Genomic DNA, 26,679 nt, shown 5'->3' with positions numbered 1-26,679 from the left:
CCATCTGTGGTTCCTTATTCTGTATGTACCACTCACCTTCCCCTCTGTCTGGGCAAGGTCCATCTGTGGTTCTTATTCTGTATGTACCACTCACCTTCCCTTCTGTCTGGGCAGGGTCCATCTGTGGTTCCTCATTCTGTATGTACCACTCACCTTGCCTTCTGTCTGGGCAGGGTCCATCTGTGGTTCCTCATTCTGTATGTACCACTCACCTTCCCTTCTGTCTGGGCAGGGTCCATCTGTGGTTCCTTATTCTGTATGTCCCACTCACCTTCCTTCTGTCTGTGCAGGGTCTATCTGTGGTTCTTATTCTGTATGTACCACTCACATTCCCTCTGTCTGGGCAGGGTCCATCTGTGGTTCTTATTCTGTATGTACTACTCGCCTTCCCCTCTGTCTGGGCAGGGTCCATCTGTGGTTCCTCATTCTGTATGTACCACTCACCTTCCCTCTGTCTGGGCAGGGTCCATCTGTGGTTCCTCATTCTGTATGTACCACTCACCTTCCCTCTGTCTGGGCAGGGTCCATCTGTGGTTCTTATTCTGTATGTACCACTCACCTTCCCTTCTGTCTGGGCAGGGTCCATCTGTGGTTCCTCATTCTGTATGTACCACTCACCTTGCCTTCTGTCTGGGCAGGGTCCATCTGTGGTTCCTCATTCTGTATGTACCACTCACCTTCCCCTCTGTCTGGGCAGGGTCCATCTGTGGTTCCTTATTCTGTATGTCCCACTCACCTTCCTTCTGTCTGTGCAGGGTCTATCTGTGGTTCTTATTCTGTATGTACCACTCACATTCCCTCTGTCTGGGCAGGGTCCATCTGTGGTTCTTATTCTGTATGTACTACTCGCCTTCCCTCTGTCTGGGCAGGGTTCATCTGTGGTTCCTCATTCTGTATGTACCACTCACCTTCCCCTCTGTCTGGGCAAGGTCCATCTGTGGTTCCTTATTCTGTATGTACCACTCACCTTCCCCTCTGTCTGGGCAAGGTCCATCTGTGGTTCCTTATTCTGTATGTACCACTCACCTTCTCCTCTGTCTGGGCAGGGTCCATCTGTGCTTCTTATTCTGTATGTACCACTCACCTTCCCCTCTGTCTGGGCAGGGTCCATCTGTGGTTCCTCATTCTGTATGTACCACTCACCTTCCCTCTGTCTGGGCAGGGTCCATCTGTGGTTCTTATTCTGTATGTACCACTCACCTTCCCCTCTGTCTGGGCAGGGTCCATCTGTGGTTCCTCATTCTGTATGTACCACTCACCTTCCTTCTGTCTGTGCAGGGTCCATCTGTGGTTCTTATTCTGTATGTACCACTCACCTTCCCCTCTGTCTGGGCAAGGTCCATCTGTGGTTCCTTATTCTGTATGTACCACTCACCTTCTCCTCTGTCTGGGCAGGGTCCATCTGTGGTTCTTATTCTGTATGTACCACTCACCTTCCCCTCTGTCTGGGCAGGGTCCATCTGTGGTTCCTCATTCTGTATGTACCACTCACCTTCCCTCTGTCTGGGCAGGGTCCATCTGTGGTTCTTATTCTGTATGTACCACTCACCTTCCCCTCTGTCTGGGCAAGGTCCATCTGTGGTTCCTTATTCTGTATGTACCACTCACCTTCTCCTCTGTCTGGGCAGGGTCCATCTGTGGTTCTTATTCTGTATGTACTACTCGCCTTCCCTCTGTCTGGGCAGGGTCCATCTGTGGTTCCTCACTCTGTATGTACCACTCACCTTCCCCTCTGGGCAGGGTCCATCTGTGGTTCCTCATTCTGTATATACCCCTAACCTTCCCTTCTGTCTGGGCAGGGTCCATCTGTGGTTCCTCACTTTTTATTTACCACACTTTACTCTTTGTTAAAAAAAAATGGCCTTAGGACAAAGTCTCCCATTAAAGGAATTGTTCAGTATAAAAATAAAAACTGGGTAAATAAATAGGCTGTGCAAAATAAAAATGTTTCTAATATAGTTAGACAAAAATATAATGTATAAAGGCTGGAGTGACTGGATGTCTAACATAATAGCCAGAAGACTACTTCCTGCTTTTCAACTCTCTTGCTTTCCACTGATTGGTTACCTGGCAATGACCAATCAGACTTTGGGGGGGGGCACATGGGTCAAAACTGTTGCTTTTGAATCTGAGCTGAATGCTGAGGATCAATTGCAAACTCACTGAACAGTTATGTCCCATGTGGCCTCCCTTTAAGTCACTGACTAACTCAGAGTTAGAGAGCTGAAAAGCAGGATGTAGTGTTCTGGCTATTATGTTAGACATCCTGTCACTCCAGCCTTTATACATGACATTTTTGCCTAACTAACTATATTAGAAATATGTTTTATTTTGCACAGACTATCTATTTACCCAGTTTTTATTTTACACTGAACTGTTCCTTTAAATCTGGCAGCACCTGTTTGTGTTTAACCGCGGGTACTGGCTGATGTTGGATAAAGGTTGTTTCTGGTGTAACCGTGAATGAAACCGAAGCCCTATAATAAACAATACGGGTCGCTCTCAGAGTCGGCGCTACATTGTTAGGCCGTGGGACAGATTTAATTGCTTGTTTCAGGCCCCACAACTTTCTGCATAGTTTTTATTGTTTCCTCCGACATAAAGGACAACCTGTGTAAATCTGAGGGTGCACAAGGCGGGTTTTATTGGAAGCATTTGGCCACGCGCTATCATTCCTCTGTGGCCGCATTGTTTGTATAATGTGCACGGAATGAATATCATTGTCTCACTAATCCCTATCAGAGCAGCACATCTCATTCCTTTGTTTGCTGGGCATTTTCTCTCCGTATCAGCATCACATTCCCAGTCTTCTATAACTGGCACACCCTCCATGCTGGCACAGATTGCTGTGTGGTGGCACCCACTCAAATATGCACATCAGCCCGAGTCCGTGCCCTGCCAACCCAGTGGGCAACCTGATAGCCCCAACCTGTTTACTCTCTTTCAATGCCCTGGCACAACCTTCCCGCTGCGATTACCACCCCTATTTACTGAAACCGAATGTGAATGCGGATTGAATGAGTTTGGAGAAGACTTTTGGCCTTGGATAAGTCATGTTTACTTGGGGAAATAAATCTGGAAAGTCCTGTGTATTGTTACAACATTCCTTCTCTGTATATTTGTATTGATACATATGGGAAGGAGGTGCCATATTGTTTCCCTTAGACAGTACAGTATGAGGGTATAGCTTATTGTGTGCCCAGAACATTCCTTCTCTGTATATTTGTATTTATACATATGGGAAGGAGGTGCCATATTGTTTCCCTTAGACAGTACATTATGAGGGTATAGCTTATTGTGTGCCCAGAACATTCCTTCTCTGTATATTTGTATTTATACATATGAGAAGGAGGTGCCATATTGATTCCCTTAGACAGTACAGTATGAGGGTAAAGCTTATTGTGTGCCCAGAACATTCCTTCTCTGTATATTTGTATTTATACATATGGAAGGAGGTGCCATATTGTTTCCCTTAGACAGTACAGTATGAGGGTAAAGCTTATTGTGTGCCCAGAACATTCCTTCTCTGTATATTTGTATTTATACATATGGGAAGGAGGTGCCATATTGTTTCCCTTAGACAGTACAGTTGGAGGAGATAGCAATGCAATTGCACAGACAGGGAATATACATTGCAATAAATAAAACACGTTAGAGTTGAAAACCCCAATTTCAAATGGGGTCTATTTTCCTGTTAAATAAGTTAAAATTTTCACCTTTAAATGAACTAGAATGAAAATGGTGTCACCCCGTTAAGTGACTGGACTCCTATATTCAGTATTCGCAGCCCCCTGCCTCACAGGTACCAGAGAATAAGAGGGAAGATTGATTTAAGCAGCGCAAATGCATTTGGCATCGGGCCCTGGACCTGTTTGTGTGCAATTACCAAGCCGGGGCCCCACTGTTTTCCACTATTGGGATTAGCAGCTGTAAGTGGTAAAGGGAAGGCGCATGGATCCTTCCAGCGAGACGCCTCTATAGTCCCTTGTTTAGTTGTGTCCTGGCCGGGAGCATTAAGTTCCCCTATTAATTTATATGATGGATGAGCGACGGGGAGGTCAGGCTATTTACAGAGTGTCAGCCAAGTGATGAAATAATGCACAGAAAAGGATTTATTGTGTTCCTGCGCCAGTTTCCTTTCACAAAATGTTAACCCATCTGCTGCTACAGAAACCTCCAACCAACAGCTTGGTTATAGCAACTGGGCTTTCTGTTTGGAGTCCAAAATCTCTTAGTCAGACAGGACTGCCCTTAGGGGCTGTTCCTGCTGCCATAGTTTTATGGGCTGTTCCTGCTGCCATAGTTTTATGGGATCTCTCTGTACAGACTATGAGCAAACTTAGGGGGATGTTCCTGCTGAATTGTGCTTAGTACAGGGAATACCTATACTGCCATAGTTTTATGGTATCTCTCTGTACAGACTATGAGCAAACTTAGGGACTGTTCCTGCTGAATTGTGCTTAGTACAGGGAATACTTATGCTGCCATAGTTTTATGGGATCTCTCTGTACAGACTATGAGCAAACTTAGGGGACTGTTCCTGCTGAATTGTGCTTAGTACAGGGAATACCTATACTGCCATAGTTTTATGGTATCTCTTTGTACAGACCATGAACAAACTTAGGGACTGTTCCTGCTGAATTGTGCTTAGTACAGGGAATACCTATACTGCCATAGTTTTATGGTATCTCTTTGTACAGACCATGAACAAACTTAGGGGACTGTTCCTGCTGAATTGTGCTTAGTACAGGGGAATACCTATGCTGCCATAGTTTTATGGGATCTCTCTGTACAGACTATGAGCAAACTTAGGGGGATGTTCCTGCTGAATTGTGCTTAGTACAGGGAATACCTATACTGCCATAGTTTTATGGGATCTCTCTGTACAGACTATGAGCAAACTTAGGGGCTGTTCCTGCTGAATTGTGCTTAGTACAGAGGAATACCTATGCTGCCATAGTTTTATGCGATCTTTCTGTACAGATTGAAAGGAATAAAATAATTATTTCCCATTACTGAATATAGACATTGAGTAGTGGCTATTGCTTTGTATGGACTAATATCATTGGGCATAGGCTTATTTCTGCCTTAATGAATAATAGAAGCCCCTTGGGCACCGGGTGCTGAATTGCCGGGTTATTTTCAGAGTTTTGCATTAATTCTGGGGGCACTGGAATCCGTTTAGTTTTAGCTTCACCCCCATTCATCTTGTTTAATCATTTATTCAGTCCCGGCTGCAGCTGCCATTAGAGAACACCACAACGCTATTGATTTTTGCAACATTTACCCTTTAAAATCCAGGCACAAGTCTTGCTTGAAGGTTTAATGCAAAGTGACAAATACAAGGCCAGGGGAATGAATCCGGGTTGGAAAAGGCAAAGTCGCTGTTACTGGAAGTGAATATTGTAGGTCAGAGAATGAATCATGAGCAGTTTTCCCTTGTGTGTGATGGGGGGATATTTGATTCAAATTTAACTGAAGGAGGTGGAGCTACACCCTTTAATTGTTCTTTATTTATGATTTTGTCTTGACTTTTTGGGGTTACCCTGCTCTGACTTGATTGTCAATTCAATGGGGTCACTTTATTAATTACTTGCAGCACATTTGTTGTCCATTTATCACTCCCATTCCCAGCAGGGTGGGCAGATAGAATTATTTACAGGAGATATTGTTTTTACTACAGGTATGGGACCTGTTATCCAGAATGGGGCATTCCAGATAAAGGATCTTTCTGTAATTTGGATCTCCATACCTTAAGTCTACTAGAAAATCATGTAAACATTAAATAAACCCAATAGGCTGGTTTTGCCTCCAATAAGGATTAATTATATCTTAGTTGGGATCAAGTACAAGCGACTGTTTTATTATTACACAGAAAAAGGAAATAATTTTTAAAAAATTGTAATATTTGTATTAATTAGAGTCTATGGGAGACCGCCTTTGTGTAATTCGGAGCTTTCTGGATAATGGGTTTCTGGATAACGTATAATTAGTGATGGGCGAATTTGCACCATTTTGCTTCACCGAAAAATGTGCCAATTTCCTGCGAAACAGTGAAATATTTGAAATTCGAAACTGCGCCGGCGTCACGTTTTTGATGCCGGCGTCCGGTTTTGACGCTTGTTTCCGTTTTTGAATGCCGGTGACATTTTTTTTTTTTGGACGATAATTTGCCGCAGATTTGCGCCTGGCAAATAAATTCGCCCATCACTATTATAATCTGAGAAAGGGAGCCTGGACAGCTTGCTAGATAGACTTTACAGCACTGCTATAACTAAGGCAAGAGTTAAACACATATAATAGTGATTTCTGACGTGGAATGCTGGGAGGTGAAGTTGCTCAACAGCGGATACAGTAGCACAGACAGAACAGTCAATGCAGGTCTATAATAGGCTTTGCGCTATGCTTGGAGTCAAGCTACACAGGCTTAGACTTATTTCCGAGCTCCTTGAAGTGCCACCGAGCGATGCAGAGAGCGTCAATAATTAAACGCCGTTTCCTGTGTTCCTATTGACTTTGCTGCTTCTGCAAAGTTTCCCGAAATAAATGAATCATTAAAACCCGATGATCCCCTCCGTGCTGCTGCTGCGGCGGTGTATGAGAAGGAGGCTGCAGTTAAAAAACTGAATTTTTTCGTTTGCAGTTTCAGCCTTGCCGATGTTTCCCTCTGACTGACTGGCTTCTTTAGCATCTTTCATAGTCCTCCTGTTATGTTATATTCCCAATAGGGATTCACCGAATCCGGGATTCGGTTCGGGATTCGTCCTTTTTTTTTCTCAGCAGAATTCGGATTGGTCCGAATCCTTCCGATTCCTAATTTGCATATACAAATAAGGGGCGCGGAGGGAAAATGCGTGACTTTTTGTTACAAAACAAGGAAGTAAATTTTTTTCCCCTTCCCACCCCTAATTTGCATATGCAAATTAGGATTCCATTTGATATTTGGCCGAATCTTTTGTGAAGGATTCGGGGGGTTCGGCGAATCCAAAATAATGGATTCGGTGCATCCCTAATTCCCACTCTGAAATATATTTATTGCACCAGTTGAAGTATAACATACGTATTATACTTATTGCTATATTTACATTCCACTCTTGTGAAGACATGCTCTAAACAAGAATACTGCTTACCGGCTAAATATCTACTGTTAGATCCCGATCTCCCTTTTCCCTGCTCAGATATTAACTGTAGGGGCAATAAACCCTCTCTGTATTAAGAGTGCATTTATTAAAGGATTTATAAGCCTATAAAATTAAATCCTATACTATTGAAAAGACTAGGGATGCACCGAATCCAGGATACGGTTTGGGATTCTGCCTTTTTCAGCAGGATTCAGGTTCGGCCGAATCCTTCTGCCTTGCCAAACCGAATCAAAATCTTAATTTGTGTATGCAAATTAGGGGCGGGGAAGGAAATCGCACAACTATTCGTTACAAAACAAGGACGTAAAAAATGTTTCCCCTTCCCACCCCTAATTTGCATATGCAAATTAGGATTTGGTTCATTATTCAGCCAAATCTTTTGCGAAGGATTCTGGGGTTTGGCAAAATCCAAAATAATGGATTCAATGCATCCCTAGAAGAGGCCAGAACTCAACACCCACTTGGTTGTCTCTTTTGCTCCACAAGCCGCTGTTTTGTCCAGGAAAACCCAATACTATGGCTAAATGATTTCTGGAAGACTTGCCTTCTCTCCTAATATTAGCTTGGTGTGACATCACTTCCTGCCTGAGTCTCCCTGCTCACTCATAGCTCTGGGCTAAAATTACAGCAGGGAGAGGGAGAGAGGAACAAACTGAGCATGCTCAAGCCCTAGCCCTGGAGGTTTAAGCTGAAAACAGGAAGTCTGATACAGAAGCCCATGAGTACACAATAGAAGGAAAGAAATGTGCTGTTTATTTTGACTCAGAGCAACATTACTTTGATGGTTTACTGGTTATTTATATAGACCTTTCTGATAAAGCTTACTTACTTTTAACCTTTCCCTCTCCTTTAAGGCTGCCATATTTGTTCTGCTTATAGGGAAAGCAGAATAAACACATTGACTCACCTGTAGCTCAGCCAGACGAAATCTTTTAATCTCCCCCCGCAGCTTTGCTAAAATCTCATATTGATCCTGCTAATGCCGTTGTGTCTCTCTCCCTATGTTCTGTGTATTCAGTATTCTGCCTCCTTACTTTGACTCCCAGCAGTTGGTGCGATGCATATTAAACATCACGTTCAGATCAGTCTTCAACTAAAAACAATATAATTAATACAAGAATCATTTATACCCATAAGTGAAAATTAAAGGGCAAGTAAAGCCAACATATAAATAGAGTGTAATGGAAATCCCAAAGAAACGCCGCTGCATAGAGCTGTTGTATGCTGCACAGTGATCCGAAGGCAAAATTAAAGGCACCTTTCAGGCTTATTTAAATGGGCTCTAATGATACAGATCTATATGATAACGTTTAGACAGAGGATGATGCACCAGCCCCGGAGATTTCAATAAATCGATGGCAGAATCAGTGTAACGGACCGCAAGGAAAGTTTTATTTTTTCCCGTTACAAATAGCTCAGTATTTATAGCTCGGAGGAGAAAGAGAGTCAGATGGGAACAGAGAACAAAAGCAGAATTCAAGGGAAAGATATTTTGAAAATAGGTTACTATGCTAATAACTCTGTTCAGCAATGGGCACGGTTTTGCTTTAACCCCCAACAGATCCTTTCTATGTACGTACACATTCCATGAAACTGACCTTCCTGAGCTGCTGTGGGATTGAATGCAAGAAACCTATATTCATAGTTATTCCCCTGTACTAAGCACAATTCAGCAGGAACAGTCTCCTAAGTTTGCTCAAAGTCTGTACAGAGAGATCCCATAAAACTATGGCAGCATAGGTATTCACCTGTACTAAGCACAATTCAGCAGGAACAGCCCCTAAGTTTGCTTATAGTCTGTACAGAGAGATCCCATAAAACTATGGCAGCATAGGTATTCCCCTGTACTAAGCACAATTCAGCAGGAACAGTCCCTAAGTTTGCTCATAGTCTGTAGAGAGAGATCCCATAAAACTATGGCAGCATAGGTATTCCCTGTACTAAGCACAATTCAGCAGGAACAGCCCCCTAAGTTTGCTCATAGTCTGTACAGAGAGATACCATAAAACTATGGCAGCGTAGGTATTCCCCTGTACTAAGCACAATTCAGCAGGAACAGCCCTAAGTTTGCTCATAGTCTGTACAGAGAGATCCCATAAAACTATGGCAGCATAGGTATTCCCCTGTACTAAGCACAATTCAGCAGGAACAGTCCCTAAGTTTGCTCATAGTCTGTACAGAGAGATCCCATAAAACTATGGCAGCATAGGTATTCCCCTGTACTAAGCACAATTCAGCAGGAACAGTCCCTAAGTTTGCTCATAGTCTGTACAGAGAGATCCCATAAAACTATGGCAGCATAGGTATTCCCCTGTACTAAGCACAATTCAGCAGGAACAGTCCCTAAGTTTGCTCATAGTCTGTACAGAGAGATCCCATAAAACTATGGCAGCATAGGTATTCCCTGTACTAAGCACAATTCAGCAGGAACAGTCCCCTAAAATTGCGTACTGTTCCTTTGATCCCCCTTGTGCACATATTTACATCACATTATGACAAAACTCTGTCCATGATCCACCCAAAGGCAAGGGATGACAATGTCAGAGTCTTTGAAAGGTACAGCTATAGGACCTGTTATCCAGAATTCTTGGGACCTAGGGTTTTCCAGATTAGGCTTTCTGTAATTTGGAACTTCATACCTGCCTTAAAATGTTTTAAACATTCTATAAACCCATGGAGATTTCCATGTTGCAAATGATCACTTTTAGTTGGTACGAGCAAACGGTAAAGTTGTATAATCCAGGGGCTCACGGTCCAGAAACCACCCGAAATCATCCCTTGTGTGACGGCCTTTATACCAGCAACAAGCAGTCGGCGGCAGCTGGAGGGCAGCAACTGTAGAGTCTTTATATCCCATTAGTCAAACACAAAGGGGAAGTGTAAGAGCAACTTTAGCTTTACTGTTCATATCAGAAGCCGCTTGTGCTGTATCTCAATGGTTATTGCTCTTATCTCCACGACAGACTGAATTGTTACATTCTTCCTCTCTAAGTATCCGAGACAAACTCAGGCCTAATAGGCTGGAAATTCTGAGCAACAAACGGATTTGGTTTCACCCGAGGCAACGTGAGCGAAGAGCCGCAGCGGCTGATCTTATATTGTCTCCCCGTGTGCCGCTAAAGTATGTTTATTTTCTGCTTCTTTATTCAACTCTGAGGCCAAGTCTGTGACTTCAAAAATGTTTATTTGTTTCATTGTGTACTAAGGGTTTGACCAAAATGGAGTGAATACTCACAGGTGTAATTTATGGTCCCAAACCAATGGTTAAAGAGATAGAGGTTTAATATGCCAACTGCACCTGACAGGGGGCCATTAGACTGGCATCTCTACTATACCTGCTATCCCTCAGTCCCTTCCCAGAGACTATTATCCACTGTTACTATAGACACCATCTCTCCCTACTATACCTGCTATCCCACAGTCACACTCCCTTCCCAGAGACTATTATCCACTGTTACTATAGACACCATCTCTCCCTACTATACCTGCTATCCCACAGTCACACTCCCTTCCTAGAGACTATTATCCACTGTTACTATAGGCACCATCTCTCCCTACTATACCTGCTATCCCACAGTCACACTCCCTTCCCAGAGACTATTATCCACTGTTACTATAGACACCATCTCTCCCTACTATACCTGCTATCCCACAGTCACACTCCCTTCCCAGAGACTATTATCCACTGTTACTATAGACACCATCTCTCCCTACTATACCTGCTATCCCACAGTCACACTCCCTTCCCAGAGACTATTATCCCACAGTTACTATAGGCACCATCTCTCCCTACTATACCTGCTATCCCACAGTCACACTCCCTTCCCAGATACTATTATCCACTGTTACTATAGGCACCATCTCTCCCTACTATACCTGCTATCCCACAGTCACACTCCCTTTCCAGAGACTATTATCCCACTGTTACTATAGGCACCATCTCTCCCTACTATACCTGCTATCCCACAGTCACACTCCCTTCCCAGAGACTATTATCCACTGTTACTATAGGCACCATCTCTCCCTACTATACCTGCTATCCCACAGTCACACTCCCTTCCCAGAGACTATTATCCACTGTTACTATAGGCACCATCTCTCCCTACTATACCTGCTATCCCACAGTCACACTCCCTTCCCAGAGACTATTATCCACTGTTACTATAGGCACCATCTCTCCCTACTATACCTGCTATCCCACAGTCACACTCCCTTCCCAGAGACTATTATCCACTATTACTATAGACACCATCTCTCCCTACTATACCTGCGATCCCACAGCCACACACCCTTCCCAGAGACTATTATCCACTGTTACTATAGGCACCATCTCTCCCTACTATACCTGCTATCCCACAGTCACACTCCCTTCCCAGAGACTATTATCCACTATTACTATAGACACCATCTCTCCCTACTATACCTGCTATTCCACAGTCACACTCCCTTCCCAGAGACTATTATCCACTGTTACTATAGGCACCATCTCTCCCTACTATACCACTTTTTGAAATTTTAAGATAAAAGAAAGGCAGATTTTAAACAGTTTTCTATAATAGTAGTAAGTATTGGGAGCATTAGGTGTATAACCTTGAAATTCTATGTATCTTTGACATTTAGCTATGTTTATTATGTTTGTCATAGTTTATCTCTTTTACATCTCCTCATACAATATAACATACTCTCAAGGTCTGTCATTCTGTATATTGTACTGATAAACTCTGTCTAATGTCCCTGAGTGGAATGGATGTCACTAATGTCATAGAAAGAAGATAAACATTTTGTTTCAGTTTTTGTTTTGTTAATGTAGAAAAGGACAGAGACAAGAGGAAAGTGTTGGAAGGGTCACTGTCTGCTCTGCTCTCATTTCCCTACAGAAATAGGGATTGGTAGCACTAGATAGGTACCTAATATATAAGGACAGAGACAAGAGGAAAGTGTTGGAAGGGTTACTGTCTGCTCTCTCTCATTTCCCTACAGAAATAGGGATTGGTAGCACTAGATAGGTGCCTAATATATAAGGAGAGACAGAGGAAAGTGTTGGAAGTGTTACTGTCTGCTCTCTCTCATTTCCCTACAGAAATAGGGATTGGTAACACTAGATAGGTACCTAATATATAAGGAGAGACAAGAGGAAAGTGTTGGAAGTGTTACTGTCTGCTCTGCTCTCCCTACAGAAATAGGGATTGGTAGCACTAGATAGGTACCTAATATATAAGGAGAGACAAGAGGAAAGTGTTGGAAGGGTTACTGTCTGCTCTGCTCTCATTTCCCTACAGAAATAGGGATTGGTAACACTAGATAGGTACCTAATATATAAGGACAGAGACAAGAGGAAAGTGTTGGAAGGGTTACTGTCTGCTCTGCTCTCATTTCCCTACAGAAATAGGGATTGGTAGCACTAGATAGGTACCTAATATATAAGGACAGAGACAAGAGGAAAGTGTTGGAAGGGTTACTGTCTGCTCTGCTCTAATTTTTGTATTGTAATTCAGAGTGCCAGCTTGTTCCTCTAATGCTGAATCTAATGTGCATAAATTGATATATTTTGTCCTGACTGTGGAATAGGAACACTGTGCACATGTGACTTGAACTTTAAATGAGAATTCTTATAAGAAATAGGTTAAGCGTTGGTTAAACTTTGGGAAGTTGTGAGCATGTCAGTCAGTAAGTAGAAACACTAGGTTGTTTTTTCACACTTGATGTTCATCCAACAACAGAAGGAAAGGTTGGTCGGCACATGTTCCACCTCCAGATGCAGCATCCCAGCTGCCCTGCACATTACTCCATTCCTCTGCATTTGCACCATCTTGCTTGAATCATTAAGATCTACTAGAAAATCATGTAAACATGAAATAAATCCAATAGGCTGGTTTTGCCTCCAATAAGGATTAATTATATCTTAGTTGGGATCAAGTACAAGCTACTGTTTTATTATTATAGTGAAAAATGAAATGACTTTTAAACATTTGGATTACTTGGATAAAATGGAGTCTATGGGAGACGACCTTTCTGTAATTTGGAGTTTTCCAGATAAAGGGTTTCTAGATAACAGATCCCATATCTGTACAACATCCGGCATCTCTTGTCCGCTTGCTGTCAGTAAGAGAGGCTGCAGTGCATGGAGACATTAACATTAACTAGGACAGAGACACATGTGGAGATTCGGGGAGACAAATCGATTCTTCTTCGGGCGAATAATCTCCCCAAACTGACTCCCTGCCAGCTAGAATCTAAATCGCAGGCGGGATGGCACTCGATTCGATTAGTTTTCCGAAGTCGCCCCAAAGTTTCCTCACAAGGGAACTTCATAAAACGAAGCACTCCGAGTGCCATACCGCCGTTGATTTGCACTGTAGCCCGCGGGAAGGGAGATTAGTCGCCCGAAGAAGAGGCGATTTGTCGCTGGGCGACTCTCCCCGAATCTTCTCGTCTGTCTCTGCTCTTAGTTGTCTGGAATCTCCTGCAAATTAAGCTCTTGGGCTGGAGTATATTTTTATACAAATATAGGACCTGTTATAAAAAATTTTCCTTTTTTGTTGTTGTAATGAAAAGGTACCTTGTACTTGATCCCAACTAAGATATAATTAATCCTTATTGGAAGCAAAACCAGCCTATTGGCTTTATTTCATGTTTATGTGATTTTCTAGTAGACTAAAGGTATGAAGATCCAAATTATGGAAAGATCAGTTATCCGGAAACCCGTTATCCAGAAAGCTCCAAATTATGGAAAAGCCGTCTCTCATAGACTCCATTTTATCCAAATAATCCAAATTTTTTACAAAACTATTTCCTTTTTCTGTGTAATAATAAAACAGTCGCTTGTACTTGATCCCAACTAAGATATAATTAATCCTTATTGGAGGCAAAACGAGCCTATTGGGTTTATTTAATGTTTATATGATTTTCTAGTAGATTTAAGGTATGAAGATCCAAATTACAGAAAGATCTGTTATACAGAAACCTTTTATCCAGAAAGCTCTGAATTAAGTGAAGGCCGTCTCCCATAGACTCAATTTCACCCAAATAATCCAAATGTTTAAAAACAATTTCCTTTTTCTGTGTAATAATAAAACAGTCGCTTGTACTTGATCCCAACTAAGATATAATTAATCCTTATTGGAGGCAAAACCAGCCTATTGGGTTTTTTTTCATGTTTACATGATTTTCTAGTAGACTTAAGGTATGCAGATCCAAATTATGGACAGATCTGTTATCTGGAAAGGTCCAGGTCCCGAGCAATCTGGATAACATATGAAAACTTTCTATGTTTAAACCAGAACAGGAGCTAAAGGCGGCAGTGCACCTGCTGTGCGAGTGGCGGTTCCGACTCCGAACTCCCAGGGCTTTGGAGACCTTTAAAGAAGCCGGAACACTAAAAAATTTTATGTAAATAATAACAGATCACTCCTCCAATAACAGATCAGGCCTTGACAGAGTTAACAATCTTTAGTAGTAGAAAGTTCTCCAAGTCTAGATCCGTATCCCTGGGTTTAGCAATGAAGACGTCTGGATTACAGGGATATGGAGGGAACATTTGTGAATCCGGGAGATTTTCTCGGCTACAGAGCGTTTCTCCGTGGCATTTACTGTGCCGTTCCTTTAGGGAACAATTTCAATGTGACACAAGGGGCCCTCCAGGCCCGAGTAATTGCTGTAACTCAGCAGTGTTGGTGCATTCTCTGGTTTATGTGACACCCCTGAGTCTCAGCCGAGACAGATTAGACAGCCCCACAGACACAACACAAGTCCCTTCTGTATTCTCTATACAAACGTGTCGCCTCCATTCACTGTTGTGTTGTACCATGGCCACTGTCCAGCCTTTCCAACACTGTCTTGTTTATATCAGAGAAATCCCTCATTAGGCCTTGGAAACTTTGCCTCTAATTGGGTGTTGTCTCTTTTTCTTCCCAAGAACGGCTAATTTCCTTTACTTACGTCCCCCCTTTATAAAGCAACCTCAATTCATTTCCCAATCCGCCCGCTCCTCGTTGTGCGAGAGACAATGGACGGCACCCACAGGGCAAAACTGTCAAATAGTTCCAGAACATTTTCTTGTTTTTGCTTCAAAGTAATCAACATCTCTGTTTTTTCTCATTGACTGGCATGTCTGGGGGCTGCACCAGTTAGTGGGAACGGCACAGGCTCATATTAGGGTACAGAATAGGAATTGTACTCCGTGTCCTAAACTGTGGGGCCTGTCAATTCGAATAGGGCAACGCAGTGGGAGCAGAGGAACACAAGCCTTTGCCCAATTACCATGAGATTTTGGGTACTTATTTTAGCCCTGAGTACCCCTAAAACTATAGCACGGTGACTGTTACCCCAATGTTTCTATATATCTGTAACCTTGTTATGAGCTAAGGGGGCCCAGTCTGAAGGCCAGTTAGGGGGAGATTTGGGGTGAGTGATTATTTGTACCCTGGGTACCCCTGGAACTATAGCAGGGTGACTGTTACCCCAATGTTTCTATATATCTGTAACCTTGTTATGAGCTAAGGGGGCCCAGACTGAAGGTCAGTTAGGGGGAGATTTGGGGTGAGTGATTATTTGTACCCTGGGTACCCCTAAAACTATAGCACGGTGACTGTTACCCCAATGTTTCTATATATCTGTAACCTTGTTATGAGCTAAGGGGGCCCAGTCTGAAGGCCAGTTAGGGGGAGATTTGGGGTGAGTGCTTATTTGTGCCCTGGGTACCCCTGGAACTATAGCAGGGTGACTGGTACCCCAATGTTTCTATATATCTGTAACCTTGTTATGAGCTAAGGGGGCCCAGTCTGAAGGTCAGTTAGGGGGAGATTTGGGGTGAGTGCTTATTTGTACCCTGGGTACCCCTGGAACTATAGCAGGGTGACTGTTACCCCAATGTTTCTATATATCTGTAACCTTGTTATGAGCTAAGGGGGCCCAGTCTGAAGGCCAGTTCGGGGGAGATTTGGAGTGAGTGTTTATTTGTACCCTGGGTACCCCTGGAACTATAGCAGGGTGACTGTTACCCCAATGTTTCTATATATCTGTAACCTTGTTATGAGCTAAGGGGGCCCAGCCTGAAGGTCAGTTAGGGGGAGATTTGGGGTGAGTGCTTATTTGTGCCGTGGGTACCCCTGGAACTATAGCTGAGAGCAGCCCCTCAGAAAGCAGCAGACCATCAGAGGGAGCTGAAAGATGTAAGTGAAGAACAGATAAAGGACTGAAGGACTGGCATCGCAGCTGGTAATGTTTTTCCAGATTGGCACCTCTATAAGCCAGTAGAAATGTGCCAATCACAATTAGAGTGCAATCAGATACTAATTTCTCGCTCATTAGACTCACACACAAGAAAATGCCGCTTCGCCCACGTCTGCAAATTGACTTGAGATTAGTCGGAGCTGACAGATTTGTGTTTTGGATCACGCCCTGCTCCGGATCTTTGCATTTTTATGAAGGCAGCGCTGAAGGCTTTTTTGGATCAATTCGCACACAGATTCAGCTGCTGAGATTGTTTGGGAAAAATGTGGGCTGTGAATGCCCGGGCACCCACTGGCAGCCATCGCTACGTGTTGGATCAGCCCAAGAGCCCAGGCTGATAATCATTTCACACTCTGTCTCTTTGTTTAACAACTGCCCCACTGTTTCCTTGTTAAAGGGGAAGGAGGTGGGTGCCCATTTGATACACTTCCAATTACTAACCTACCTTCTCCAGTGGGACAGTGCTCCTCTCACACCTTCCCAGAATACTAGTAGAGCAATGTGCCACCTTTCTCTCAGGTATTCCTTGTGCCACGCTACATGAGTAGAATTGTCTTTCTGTACTTTGTGCTTGTGTTTGGCAATGGAAAGACTGGCAAACTGGAAGGCGGCATTGCAGCACTATTATATAAAGGTACCGCCTTAGAAAGCCATATTTAGTTCTCCACCCACCTGTAGGCTCCATCTGGATATACAGCTTTCCGTGAAGCAAACCTTTTTGGGGTGATCCTGGTCTTCACAATTGTTGATATAGGTATTCAAAACATAAGGCTCGACTTATATTACTCCCCCCTCCTATTGGGGTCTAGTCTAGCTATAAGCAAATTTAAGGCTGTTCCTGCTGAATTGTGCTTAGTACAGGGAATACCTATGCTGCCATAGTTTTATGTTATCTCTCTGTACAGACTATGAGCAAACTTAGGGACTGTTCCTGCTGAATTGTGCTTAGTACAGGGGAATACCTATGCTGTCATAGTTTTATGTTATCTCTCTGTACAGACTATGAACAAACTTAGGGGACTGTTCCTGCTGAATTGTGCTTAGTACAGGGGAATACCTATGCTGTCATAGTTTTATGTTATCTCTCTGTACAGACTATGAACAAACTTAGGGGACTGTTCCTGCTGAATTGTGCTTAGTACAGGGAATACCTATGCTGCCATAGTTTTATGTTATCTCTCTGTACAGACTATGAACAAACTTAGGGGACTGTTCCTGCTGAATTGTGCTTAGTACAGGGAATACCTATGCTGCCATAGTTTTATGTTATCTCTCTGTACAGACTATGAACAAACTTAGGGGACTGTTCCTGCTGAATTGTGCTTAGTACAGGGGAATACCTATGCAGCCATAGTTTTATGGGATCTCTCTGTACAGACTATGAGCAAACTTAGGGGCTGTTCCTGCTGAATTGTGCTTAGTACAGAGGAATACCTATGCTGCCATAGTTTTATGGGATCTCTCTGTACAGACTATGAGCAAACTTAGGGGACTGTTCCTGCTGAATTGTGCTTAGTACAGGGAATACCTATGCTGCCATAGTTTTATGGGATCTCTCTGTACAGACTATGAGCAAACTTAGGGGCTGTTCCTGCTGAATTGTGCTTAGTACAGTGGAATACCTATGCTGCCATAGTTTTATGGGATCTCTCTGTACAGACTATGAGCAAACTTAGGGGGCTGTTCCTGCTGAATTGTGCTTAGTACAGGGCAAAGTGTTGAAATAATATTTATGAATAACAGAAACCCTTTCTTTAAGTGGGGGAGATTAGATTCCATATAGTTCTGTCCCTATTCACAGAAAATACAGGATTATTACAGCTGTATGTTGTCTCTCTCTCAGGCATCTATTTATATGATGTGTGTGTTTTCTTCCTTCTTCATCTCCCTGGAAAAACAACCTGTCTTGGGGGATTTGCCCATTAGAGCAATGGATGGTAATTTCAGTAATTAGCTGCAGTTAATGCGGTGTATTGGTGCCAGTGTGAGGACATCACAGGAGTTGTCTATGGATCAGTATTATACAGGGCTCATTAGAAGGACTGTAAAGATTTTAATACAAAATTACTGAATGTGGTTGATCACAGACAAATATGGAAGCCTGGGAAGGACTTGGGGATTCTTATCCTATTGGATAAAAAGACAGAATGGCGTCAGTTAGAAAATTTGGTGCCAGTTGGGTGAAATGCCTTCAGTAGGAAAGACTTCCACCTCTGTGTGCTTTATTTTGAAATGAGTCAACATGGCAGGGAAGAGTTAACTATTAGTATGTTACAGAAGGCCAATTCTAAGCAACTTTTTAGTTGGTCTTCATTGTTGATTTTTAATAGTTTTTTCAATTATTTGCCTTCTTCTTCTGACTCTTTCCAGCTTTCAAATGGGGGTCACTAGCAACCCCTAGCAACCAGATGGCTGAAACTGCAAACTGGAGAGCTGCTGAATAAAAAGGTAAATAACTCAAAACAGCAAACAATATAAAATAAAAACCAATTGCAAATTGTCTCAGAATAACCCTCTCTACATCACACTAAAATTTAACTCAAAGGTGAATGACCCCTTTAATCCAGCAAATTCCTGGTCGAAACCCCAGCATATGGCACGCCGCTGTCCCGTGCTCTGTTAGTTCTAATGTAATTTCTGCTAAGTGGATAAGACAGAGAGAGTCATTCTCAATCCATTAACCTGGATGTTTGTGGTCCCCCCGAGACCTCCTGCTCCGTAGCTTCATCAACCAACAGCTTGCTGCCCATGAAGCTCCCTTCTAGGAACCCATTGCCGTCTCCTCCATCATTTCATTAACTTGCCTTTCCACTTTCTCTCTATGACATATTTCCTTCCTTCATTGACTGTAACCCTTCCGTGGCTTCTTTCTGGGCAGATTTTCGCAGGCAGATTAGAATGTCCCATTGGTTATGGACCACTTTGGAACGTTGATGGAGACCTTTTCTTCCTAGACCCCAATATTGATCATATTCAGGGATTGAACAAGTGGATCATTCCAATATGGCCCAGTTAAATCAAATTAAAATTGCTTTTCCTACTACCCTACTTCATCACTCGAGCCCAAGAGTTCCACTGAGCCCAATATCAAGCCTTGTTGGTGAAGCCGCTCAGCGACTCAACTTCATTGCCTTGTGCTTTAACTACTGTCTAGTCCTCACTCATGGGAACCCCAAATCTGACTTGATACTCACTGGGTCTAGATCTACCTCTCTCTTGCCTCCTGCCCTGTCTCATGAGATTTGCTCTTTTATAACAAAGAACCCATGTGGGTCACTGAGGTCCATCACAACAGGTCAGAGGTCCATGTTCCATGAAACTCCTGTGGCCCCTTCTTGCACAATTAGGAAGGGCTCTTTGCGTAAGGGACACGCCAGATTCCCATTTGCCCACTATAAATTGGTGGCTGAATGTAGAGTTCTGCAGCGGGTCGGGTTAAAAAGCAGGTAACCGGCGGCTTGTGGGTAGAACGTTCGAGTGCGGGTATAGACGTGGGTCATGTTGTGGGTCTTCTCAATAGCGAGTTTTACTCCTTTACATTTGTTTTAAAAACTTTTTTTGGTCAGCGGGTCCCAGATCGGGTTGCGGATAAGGCATTTGCAGGTCCAAGCGGGTAAGAATCTGGGTGCGGGTCTTGTCAATAGCGAGTTTTACTCCTTTACGTATGTTTTAAAAACTCTTTCTGATCACGCCCACTCCTAATGATGTCACTTCTGGTTAACAATGATGGCACTTCCTGTTTTTTGATAATCAGCGGGTCTTGGATTGGGTCGCGGGTCGGGTAGTGTGTCCAAGCGGGTAAGAATGCGGGTTGCGGTTCGGGTTTCAAAAATTGGTTCCACGCAGGACTCAGGATGTATGGATATCCAGGATTCAGTTCGGGATTCGGCCTTTTTCAGCAGGATTCGGATTCGCCCGAATCCTTGCATCTGGATGAACCAAATCCGAATCCTAATTTGCATATGTAAATTAGGGGCGGGTAGACAAATCACATGACTTTTCATCACAAAAGAAGAAATTTTACACTTTTTCCTTTCCTGCCGCTAATTTGCATGTACAAATTAGGATTCGGTTTCGGTCGGTATTTGGCCGAATCTTTCACCAAGGATTCCAGGGTTCGTCGAATCCCAAATAGTGAATTTGGTGCATCCCTAGTATGGATGCCGTTATCTGGTTTGGATATAATCTCTGTCTTCACTACACATATGGGGCACTCTGGGTCCAGGTTGGCAATCACTGTTTTGTTTGTGCCCGTTCTTGCATAGAGACTAAAACCCAAAGTAGATTTGAGATATAAATGATATTGGCTGAGACACACGGAACTCTGGTGTGTGCCTTTACTTGCCCTTTAATTTTTTTTTAACCTTGTATTTTCTCTTTTTGTAAATGCATCCATGGCATTTCTTATAAGAGTGTTGGGTCAAGGATGTAGGCACCCTTGAGTTATGTTATGTTAGTGACAGAGCTGTGCAAGTGCCGTGTGTGTGTTTCCAGTGCAAGCAGCAGCGCTCCAGGCTGTTTATAAGCGGAGCAAATTGGCAGAGGACTTTAAACTTGCAGTCGGCTCCCTGTGGAATCCCAGTTATGACATCATTGTGAGCCTGGGAGGGGAACGAGGCGGGCTAGTTCCCCTTTAGCACTATAAGCTTTCACAATTCAAATCAGCCGTGTGCTGGGAAATGGGTTCCCGGACTTCCCCAAAGCTTATTTATTGCACCTCTGACAGATATTAAACAGGCACCAGTGCTCCTCTGGCTGCTCTTAACTGGGAACCACATCAGCCCTAGAGCCAATCAATGGAGTCGTGAGTGGGAAGGTGCCCTGCACAGAGGAGACTGACCCCCTATTTGAGGCTTCTGGGGTCCCAAGTGGTCACGAGAGAAAGAGCTTTCAGCTGAAAAGTTGGAGATTTAGAAGAATCGACTTGTCTGATTCCAGTATGTACTAAGGTATGTCGTGTTAGATAAGGGCTGAGCTTGACTACATCTCCCAGAATTCACAGTTCCTAGTGAAAAACAGAAGTTTAATTTAAAGAACCGGAAACGTTCTTTATTGGGCAGATGGTTATTGTGGAACGTCCTCAAGCCTTAAAATGTAAAGGGGAAACTTTTCTTACCAACTGGTTCCTTTCTGCTGCCATATTCTCTGCCCCGAGGATCGGCGGAGGTTGAGGGATTGTAAGCGCTGGTTTTGGGCAGGAGGGGGACGTGGGACATCCATCTGTTTCTCTCGGTATTACTGATCAGCTCAGGCATTTATATCCGTGTATGGACGATTGCACTTTACTGTAAAGTTAATAGTTATCACAGGTATAGTTCCCCTTTTATTGGCCCCAGACTCTCTCTCTTGCATCTCTCAGGCTCTGATTGATTTCATTGTATCACATGGAGACGCATCCGTTTGCTTGTTGGACCAGTTGTTGTTACTAGAGGGTTAAATCTGATAATTATCCAATTCTGCTTCCTGGCTAGTGAGCTGTGAATGGCAAGTAACCAGTTTAATTGGCCAACGTGAGAAAGGGACTGTTAGTCTGATACTGTCACTAGTCTGCACTTTGTTTGCTATACTCAAATAATCATGTATCATCTCTGTGATGCGCTGTCTGTGCTATAATAATACATCGCTAGTACAGTATGAGGGTATAGCTTATTGTGTGCCCAGAACATTCCTTCTCTGTATATTTGTATTTATACATATGGGAAGGAGGTGCCATATTGTTTCCCTTAGACAGTACAGTATGAGGGTATAGTTTATTGTGTGCCCAGAACATTCCTTCTCTGTATATTTGTATTTATACATATGGGAAGGAGGTGCCATATTGTTTCCCTTAGACAGTACAGTATGAGGGTATAGCTTATTGTGTGCCCAGAACATTCCTTCTCTGTATATTTGTATTTATACATATGGGAAGGAGGTGCCATATTGATTCCCTTAGACAGTACAGTATGAGGGTATAGCTTATTGTGTGCCCAGAACATTCCTTCTTGTATATTTATAGATATCAGAAGGAAGCTGCCATATTGATTCCCTGTAGATTTTCCGAATGATATTTTATTTTACAATGCCGCCTCCTATTCAGTAACCCTAGAAACCAGAGAGGGGCTTAAATATCTATAAGTCCAACTTTACAGTAAAATAAAAAGGAATGTGAAGTATAAATTGGCTTTCCCTCCTGCTGCCCACAACATGCAATGTAATTTTTTTTTTTTTTTAACCATGGTGCTAGGTGGATGCTTTATGGTGACGTCACAATGAGGCCATTAGTCCCAGTAAAATGACTGGATTCCTGAATGTAATAATGAAATCGAGAAAGTCACGGGGTAGTAGAAAGAACGGAGACATGGTGGGGAGTTTGGGGTTCTCAGGTTCAATTCCAGCCTGAAGACTGTCACTATGGGGTATGTACATATCCCTTGTCATTATGTGGGATTCCTCCGGTTGCCCCTCTTTCTCTATAAAAACACAATGGCCGGGCATTAGTCTCCCAATGAGAGGGGAATTCATTTCTGACCTTAACGTGTACATGAACTGAGCAGGGTGCAAGGCAGTTTTCTGTACAGGGCTAGAGTAAATTAAAGTAAAAGTCATATAAATCTCCAGGGAAATGTATCGAAAACTGGTGAAAACTATCGAATTTTTCTGCTTATTCTCCCACGTCAGTGTAACAAATTGTCCCGGTTCCCCCCTTCCCCCGTGTGCCAGTAACGGAGAGTAAATTGACAAAATGTGGCCCTTGAGATGTTCAACTAAAAGCTACAGACAGTTCGAGCTGCCAGTTACAGCCTTGCTCAACTGCCACAGTCTCTGGGCCTGGCTGCCCACAACCTTCTTCCAGGCCACCTTCATCTTGTCACTCGCTTCTACATCATAATAAAGATATAATACACAACAGAATATTAGTGATGTGTGGACCGGCCCGGGACCGGCAGTTCGGGTGGGTTCGTGCCGACCTTGCGAACTGGAGAGCCGCTTGATAAAAAGCTTAAATAACTCAAAAACCACAAATAATAAAAAAATGAAAACCAATTGCAAATTGTCTCAGAATATCCCTCTCTACGTCATACTAAAAGTTAATTTAAAGGGAGGTTCCTCTGAACTATTCACGTCTGCATTCCAGATTGTTGGTGATTCAGACATAATCCCAGGGAAGGACTTTGACTGCTGGGACTGTACCAACGATCAGACACTTTCCGGAAACGATTTGGAATCTGCCCTGAGCTCTCTGCCCCCAGAACTAACTGCCATATGTCATGTGAGTCAGCTGCCACCTTATGCCTAGTGCTCGGGGAGCAGAGGTCACAACTGCCTATTCTTGATTTTTCATGAGTCAGAATCTACAGTGCCAGTGAGTCTTTGTCACATTTGGCCCATACAATGATACAATGGATCTAATGGATTCCTATTGAGCATGTGTCCTGGGCTCTGTGTGTCCCTGCATGGCCCCCTCATCCCTACAGACAGGGCCACCATCAGGGGGGCACAGGGGTACTCTTGTACAAGGCCCAGGCCCCCCTAAAGAGGGGCCCGGCTGTGCTCGCTTTTCGGGCTCCCCTTGACAGCGCCAAAGCCATGCCTCTTCTGCCCGAGTCCCCGGAGGAGCGCCCAGGTCCCCGGAGGAGCGCCTAGGTCCCCGGAAGAGCGCCCGAGTCCCCGGAAGAGCTCCCAAGAAAGAGCCCAAGTCTCGAAAGGAGCCAAAGTTGAAGTCCTGAAGCCACGAGTTCAGTTCCACTGAACACCAATGAGTTTTTTTTTTAAATTTTATTATTTTATTAAACCCCTGGCCACCAATGTATTATTTTATTATTATTATTATTATTAATACTCTATAGGTCCCCGCCACCAATGTTTTTAAAAAAAATATTCTCTGGGGCCCCCAATATTTCTTTTTAACTTGTAAGGGGGGGCCCTGGCGCTTATGTTTTTAAAAATAACTTTTATGGGGGGCTGTGGCTCCTCAGTTTTTATTTTATTTAACTTATAAGGGGGCCCTGATTTTTATGGATTTTTATAACTTGTGCTTGGGGAGGGGGTTGGCCGTTTTTAGCGCTGATGTCTGTGTGGGCTTTTAACTGTGGTGTAGGGTGGGTGGGATCTGGGGTGGTCGTGTTCTAGGGGGCCTAGAAAATTTTGTTGTACGGGGCCCTGTGATTTCTAATGGCAGCCCCACCTACAGACCAACACAGGACTTTGCTGAGGCAGTTCTGTTGTTTGCCCCATCCTGAGTCTATGTGAAAAGGAGGTGCTGCCATACTGGTGTAGCAGTTGGAATGTGAGTTTTTTTCCCGTGCCTGTGATTGGCTAAACAGCTTAGCAAGGTCATTTCTCTGTCTATATATCTTGGCGTCAGTCATACGGCAGCAACTCCGTTGAAAATAATTGTTTATAGTTTCTGCAGAATATTGATTGCTAATGTTAAAGCTAACGAGCCCTTAATTATTCCTTGTTAAACATTCGGCAGTGAGAATAAAGAAAATAAAATCACTGACCCCATATAAAAACAAATGCCCTGTAAGGCTACAAATGTATTGTTATTGTTACTTTGTATTACTCCTCTTACTATTCAGGCCTCTCCTATTCATATTCCAGTCTCTTATTCAAATGAATGCATGGTTACTAGGTTACTTTGGACCCTAGCAACCAGACTGCAAACTGGAGAGCCGCTGAATAAAAAGCGAAGTCAAAAACCCCAAATAATAAAAAAAAGTTTCAGTCTCGGTGGCCCCAGGATGCCCCTATCCGACCCTGGACAGCTTTTCTGTATATTTAGGTAGGAGCTGCCATACGGGTTGCTTTAGACCCCGCCCCCTGTTCTGCAGCAGTGGGTGCCTGTTGTCACAGCTCAGTGGTAGGAAAGCTTCTTATTGTGTCCAGTGGTCTCCTCAGGCACTGGGTCCCAGGAGATGGGGTGGTTAATCTTTAAATTAATGTTTAGTATGTTCTAAAATGGCCAACTTTCTTCATCATTTATTTTCTAATAGTTTTTTTTTTAAGTTCTTCTTCTTACCAGCTTTTTTCATCTATAAAACAAATTTGGTATAGGGCTACAAATGCATTGTTATTGCTACTTTTTATTACTCATCTTTCTATTCAGGCCTCTCCTAATCAAATGTCAGTCTCTTAATCAAATTAATGCATGGTTGCTAGGGACCCTAGCAACCAAAATGTTGAAACTGCAAACGGGAGAGCTGCTGAATAAAAAGCTAAATAAGTCAAAAACCACAAATAATAAAAAATGAAAACCAATTGCAAATTGTCTCAGAATATCCCTCTCTACATCATACTAACAGTTAATTTAAAGATGAACATCCCCTTTAAATGGATTAAAGGTGTTAGCTTGGTAAATTGCAGTCCAGAATGGTTGGGTACAGGGGGGTAATTCAATCAGGGGCCGCACAAGATAAAAGTGCAATTAATGGGCTAGAAAGAGGTGGGACTTGGTTTCATCATTATGGGGTGTGACTGGGGTGGATCAGGGTGTGGATTCATCATTATGGGGTGGATCAGGGGTGTGGTTTCTTCATTATGGGGTGGATCAGGGGTGTGGATTCATCATTATGGGGTGGATCAGGGGTGTGGTTTCTTCATTATGGGGTGTGACTGGGGTGGATCAGGGGTGTGGTCATGTGTACGTGGGCCTTTTTCTTCATCATTGGGGCCCCTTTCAACTTGTTGGCAGGGCCCTTGGCCCAGGTGACCAATGAAATAATAATTAGGCCTGTATGTTTTAGTGGGATGGGACCTATAATTCCTTATAGTTTCCCTACTTAATAGAATTTACTCGTGTGTGTGTGTGTTTGAATGTACTAGGGACCTTAGATTGTAAGTTCCACAGGGTCAGAGACTGGTGGGAATGATTTATAATCTCTGTACGGTGCTGGGAAATAAGTCAGCTCTGTGTAACGTTTACTAGTAATGATAAATATTGTGCAAACTGTGTGTACAGGAAAAAAGGGCTGAAATTGTGATACTCCCTGGTGACACAGTCTCCAGTCCCTGTTGCCTTTATGTTGCCATCCAACCAGTATGGCACCAGTGTTGCACCTCTAAGAGGTGGGTATATCAGGGGCTACTATGGTGGTTATCTCGGTTACCCACAAAAAAAAGCAGGTAACTTGCGGGTTGCATGTAGAAGGTTGCGGGTATAGACTGGGGTCGGCGGTTCTGCAGGTCGCGGGTCTTGTCAATCGTGAGTTTTACTCTTTTATGTATGTTTTAAAAACTCTTTTTGCTGATCACACCTACTTCTAATGATGTCACTTCCGGTTTACAATCACAGCACTTCCTGTGCCTTGATGGCCAGTGGGTA

At 43.3% G+C, this 26,679-nt stretch overlaps 1 protein-coding gene across 4 annotated transcripts in view; it reads left to right on the top strand.

Moving 5' to 3' along the window:
- Nucleotides 1–26,679, top strand: part of sulf2.L (sulfatase 2 L homeolog) — a 143,647-nt gene that overhangs the window by 60,784 nt on the left and 56,184 nt on the right. Inside the window, exon 3 of one of the 4 annotated variants that reach the window (XM_041575711.1) lies at nucleotides 18,744–18,821. The exons of 1 other annotated variant lie outside the window; for it this stretch is intronic. The gene's annotated coding sequence lies outside the window, so the exon portion shown is untranslated. Of the gene's footprint in view, nucleotides 1–18,743; nucleotides 18,822–21,014; nucleotides 21,323–26,679 lie in introns of those variants that run through there. 2 more of the 4 variants (XM_041575713.1, XM_041575712.1) reach the window with 2 other exon arrangements.

The sequence above is a fragment of the Xenopus laevis genome, chromosome 9_10L, assembly GCF_017654675.1.
Source record: "Xenopus laevis strain J_2021 chromosome 9_10L, Xenopus_laevis_v10.1, whole genome shotgun sequence".
NCBI lineage: Eukaryota > Metazoa > Chordata > Amphibia > Anura > Pipidae > Xenopus > Xenopus laevis.
The sequence above is the reverse complement of the archived record's forward strand: the minus strand, read 5'-3'. Positions and strand labels throughout refer to the sequence as shown.